The sequence below is a fragment of the Tiliqua scincoides genome, chromosome 2, assembly GCF_035046505.1.
Source record: "Tiliqua scincoides isolate rTilSci1 chromosome 2, rTilSci1.hap2, whole genome shotgun sequence".
NCBI classification, from domain to species: Eukaryota; Metazoa; Chordata; class Lepidosauria; order Squamata; family Scincidae; genus Tiliqua; species Tiliqua scincoides.
Window position 1 is genome coordinate 92,009,415 of NC_089822.1, and position 5,400 is coordinate 92,014,814.

General features: G+C 44.0%; 1 pseudogene; it reads left to right on the forward strand.

Moving 5' to 3' along the window:
• The first annotated feature begins 638 nt into the window (after window positions 1-638).
• On the forward strand, window positions 639-755 carry LOC136642365 (5S ribosomal RNA; annotated as a pseudogene).
• The last annotated feature ends 4,645 nt before the right edge of the window (window positions 756-5,400 follow it).

Sequence of the window (5,400 nt, forward strand, 5' to 3'; positions counted from 1 at the left end):
ATATCCAGCTCTGGAATGGAGCAGGCCGGAAGTCTCCTCAGGGTTAGGGAACAGCTCTCACTCTGCTGTAGTCCAGACTGCAAGAATTACTAGTTCCATTGCATCATGCAGTAGTCAGGCCTCACTTGAAATACTGAGTCCAGTTTTGGGACCTACATTTAAAAAGAAAATTGATACGCTGGAAAAGCTTATAAGAGGATGGTAGAAAAGATGGTGGATACCAACATAAGAACATAAGAACATAAGAACAGCCCCACTGGATCAGGCCATAGGCCCATCTAGTCCAGCTTCCTGTATCTCACAGCGGCCCACCAAATGCCCCAGGGAGCACACCAGATAACAAGAGACCTCATCCTGGTGCCCTCCCTTGCATCTGGCATTCTGACATAACCCATTTCTAAAATCAGGAGGTTGCGCACACACATCATGGCTTGTACCCCGTAATGGATTTTTCCTCCAGAAACTCGTCCAATCCCCTTTTAAAGGCGTCTAGGCTAGACGCCAGCACCACATCCTGTGGCAAGGAGTTCCATAGACCGAGCACGCGCTGAGTAAAGAAATATTTTCTTTTGTCTGTCCTAACCCGCCCAACACTCAATTTTAGTGTTACCAAGACCTATGAGGAATGGTTAAAACATTGCAGCAGCTGTTACCCTGCACATGCCCCATCTCATCTGATCTCGGAAGCTAAGCAGGGTCAGGCCTGGTTAGTACTTGGATGGGAGACCGCCAGGGAATACCTGGTGCTGTAGGCTTATACCATAGTCTTTCGAGACTGAAGGTTGCCAACCAATGGAGAAGACTCAGGAAAGTGATGATAGCATCTTCAAGTAGCTAGAGGCCTGTCCAGCAGAAGGAGGAGGGGCACTTACTCTTTAGGTTTCCTGAAGGTAGTCCTAGAACCAATGAATTGAAACTACAAGGAAATGAATTTAGGCTAGACCTGACGCATCCCATCATGTGTCCCATGAGTTGTTCAGTTGATTCTTCCCCTTATGATATCATTGTGCCAGGCCAGAAGGACCCATTCAAAATGAGCAGATATAAGAAAAAAATAATGACAAATATAATGGCTCGGCTATTTGGAAAACAAATTAAACATGTCCCAATGCATTGAGAAAGTTGCCTACTATTTTTGTACTTTGCTGAAAGTTTGTTAGATTCAATAACTCAAGGAAGTTGTCTCAAGATTAACCGCTCAAGATTCCTAAGGTAGCTCAGGATTGTAAAACCATTATACTTGATTATTACTTTAAAAAAAAAAAAGCTAAAATCAACTGACAGTGGCACAAGCCTTAAGCCTCAGCCTGCCGAGGTCCCGTAGTTAGTCTTCCAGTTCCTCCGCCTGCCTATTCCAAAAGCAAACAGGGCCTCTGATAAATGTCTAAAGATTTGCTCTTTGGTTTTTGTGGTCAATTTGCTTTGTTTTTCAACGGATGTTTACAATACTGAGTGTGTTTGAGGACCACGATAAATTTTTACAGGGGTGGGGTGGAAAGTAATTGCACAGTCCCCAGAATTGTGCCACTGCAGGGGACATAGGGGCTTTGTTGTAAATCACCATAGTCCCTGCTGGCATCCAGGAGGAGGAGGATATGAGGAGCCCTGCAGAGCGCTCTGCAGAGCTCCCCATCTCTCTAAGCACTGCAGAAAGGCAATCGTGACCCACTTCTGAGTTGCAATCATGAAACCGGAAGTGGGCGGCGATCATGTTTTCCCAGTGTTTAGAGATGTGGGGAGCCCTGCAGAGGGCTCTGAGGAGCTCCCCACACCCCCTAGATACCAGCAAGGACTATGGTGAGTTACAACAAAGCCCCTATGTCCTCCACAGCGATCCTGGGGATCATGTTGTCACTGTCTTCCCCCCTTTCCCTGCCCTTTAAGGGGGCAACAACAGTGGTTCTCAGGCTGGTGGGTTGCAACCCACCAGTTTGAGAACCACTGATACAGGGTAAGCCTGGATGCAGGCTGCAGTCCTAACCAAACTTACCTGGGAGTAAGCCCTTCTGGCTATAATAGGACTTACTTCTGAGTAGACCTGCATAGGATTGGGCTGCTAGTTACCTTTATGGAGTCTGCTTGATGCTCTTCTGCCCAGGTTTCACACACTTATAGGAAAACGCTTGCACCCATCTCTCAGCAATGAGTCAAATGATTAAAAGGGGAAGAAGGAGAAAAATAGCTCTTGAGGCTAGATCATTGACGAGGAGATGAGGAAAATTGGCAGGGCAGCAGGAAGACTGCCACTCCTGACAGTCCTCTGCTCTGTGGCGGAACAAAAGGCTTCTTAACATTGCAAGGCTGTCAATCCGGCTTTCATTCCTTACCAGTGGCATACCGGCTTCACTAATAAATCAAAATTAAATTTTCTCAATTTGTCGTATTACAGTTGAACTCCCTTTACCTCCATTTTAATGGTCTCATTCTGGAAGGAGCAGGAGGGATGAAGGAACGGTCTTTTTACCTGGTTAACAAGCTCCTATTACTGTTAATGGACATCCGAACAGTCTGGAGAACAAAGACCAAGAGATGTGCATATCACTGCTCAGAAGGACAAGAGCATCTGCAAATTGAAACATGAAATTTGCTTTGCATCCTCTCTCCGAATGATTTTCTAAATGCATCTGGGAGGAAAAACCCAAGTGTCAGGAGGTGCTTAAAAAAAAAAAAAGACGGAAGAAGGAGAGATGGCAGTGGATTTAACTAACAGAATCCAATACATATAGACGGCATTTCAAAGAACAAAGGATTTCGGCGAATGAGAAGACTATGAAGCAAATTAAGATATAAGAAGCAGAAATGAAAAAGAAGCCTAGGATGAAGCAGCTCAGCCATCTTATAAGGAGAGAAAAAAATCAGACCACAGATAAAAAGAAATTAGGCTTCCTAAGCCATGCAGTGGGGGCTCTCTAGAACAGACACATGAAGCTAGCTGCTTTGCATCAGATATGCAGGTTTTCATGTCACTCTGCTTCTACTGCCAACACGTGCACACCCTTGGACTGTAAAATGTATGTATCGTGTAGCTCCACATACAGTTGCAGCAGAACAACAACATTATGTTCTTAAGTGCAGATAATGCAGGGGAAAGAGCCAGAGTTTCAGGAAAGGAAGTTGATCATCATCATTTTAAAAAAACAAAACATCCCATACCAACATACTGGAATCTCATTAATGCACATAACAGGAAAGTGGTGTCGTTCAGATTTAACACAAGATGGGAATGACTGGCACCTCTAGGGATGGAGAGAGGCGGGGATGAAATTCTGTTGGATGCAGTCCAAGGAGAAGGGACAGAGTGGCAAAGTTCTATGGCTCACAGCATACAGCTGCTGCTGGTCATCGTTAGTCAGGGTAATTAACCACTGGACCCAAATGGCAAATGATTCCCCATCACCTGAAGCCTTCAAAACCCAGACCAAATGCTTCTGAAAGAGAACAGTTAATCACATGCTTGATGAACCAACAACTGCGTAGCTGTGTGCTTTTCTTGTTGCTTGTCAAACACTCTTAAAATTATTATTATTATTATTATTATTATTATTATTATTAATTGATGTGGCAATTCCAGAAGATAATCAGAAAAGATCACAAAATACAAAGACCTTAAAAGTTCTCAAACTTGTGGGTAGAGTTTGAACTAGTGAGCATCCAAAAAAAACCAGTTCAAATATCCGGTGGACAGGGATACCACTTTGATGATGATGATGATGATGATGATGATGATGATGAAAATGTGATTCTAGTCCTGTTCAAAGTGCAGGAACCTAACTGACTCACTTAAATTAGTATTGTATTCACATAAAAAAAACAACAGAACACTGTTGGAAGCCTACTCCTTCACACCTGCAGGTAAATCATGCAGTCAGGGCATCATCAGAGACCAGCCAGCTCAGACACTAACCAAGGCTCATGAATTTCCCAGTGGCCCAAACAGTCAACCCCTGAAGCCATTGCTGCCTTATCCTGGCCTCCCCATCTGCAGTTGGGCTTCCACAGAGGCCACTAGGTCACACGGTCTCTGAGGAACTTGGGAAACTGTCTTACACAAAGTCACGCCATGGGTCCATCTAGCTCAGTATTGTTGACACTGATTGTCAGGGCATCCAGCAACCTAGCATTGGCATTTTTTTACAGCCGTCATCAAAACTGGTAGGGAAGGGCCTCCCAAAGAAAGGAATTCCAGAGCTTGGGGAGCTACAACTGAGAAGTCCCTATCCCAAGTACTCACCAGCCTTGCTTCAGACTGTGATGGGGCCTAGAGCAGAGCTTCTCCTGATGATTTCCATGGGCAGGCAGGATCACACAGAATAGATTATCCCTCAAGGTGGTTTGCATCAATAGCACAATGTCCACCTGTTTTATCCATTCCATTTTTCAATTAAAAAAAAGAGAGATGGAAAAGGGAGGTTTCCCACATTACGCAGCATAACACCAGAGTCAGTGATAAGTAAGCTCCCCTTGTTGACTTCCAAGTGGTTTTCTGCAGCTATCATTGAGAATTCTCAGAAAATCAGGAGACTTTTTGAAGAAAGCAGAGAATGACCAAGGCTAGGGACATCTTCACCCAGTTCCCTGCCCTTTGACTCAGGCTTACTGTGCAAGGAAAGTGGCAGTTGAGAGAGTTCTTGTAGAGGCTTTTAGTGGCCTCCAGCTTCATCTTCAAAGCCTGGTAAGTACTGTACTCATTTCTTCTGGGTGTGTTTGGATGGCCACTGGGAACCTGGGAATTAAGAGTTATTAGTGCATCTCAATGGAGCCAGAAGATTGGGGGAGCTGCATTTCCTAGTCTTGTTGGCAGTAGTGGATTCTTCTAAGCAGGCTTCATGACTGCATAGCTGTGACTGAAGAAGGAGTAGGTATGCAAGAAGAAGCATTTGAGGACACAGGTATGGCTCAGAAACTGGCTGACATTCTTTGAATGTCACTGAATGACTGAATGAACAAACAAGTAGATGGAATGGCTTTTCATCTTTCAAGTATTCACCAAGGCCCCATGCTTGAGGTGAATGACCTTGAGGAGCCCAAAAAGAAATAAGGGTTGGGGAGTTACTGAGAAAAAACTTAAAATACAAATTACAAGGAAGCTGTAAATGTAATTTTCAACACAGGTGAAAAACAGCTTCAAGGAGGTTTCTTAATCTTGTGACATCTCTCAATGGGCAAACTCAGGCTTCATCATGTCTTCTGCTCATTTCATGGAGCTCGTATATGGCTCACATGAAATTCGATTCTCAAATGGCATTGAATTGTGTGCTGAAGATTTGACATAGTGTTACTTTCTTCATACCCACTGAAATCCTCAATTTTTTTTTTAAAAAAGAAACATGAGCAGAAAGTGGCAATTCAGGCAGGCTCTGTGGAACACACTCTTGTGCACCATGTTCTTCCATTATGTGA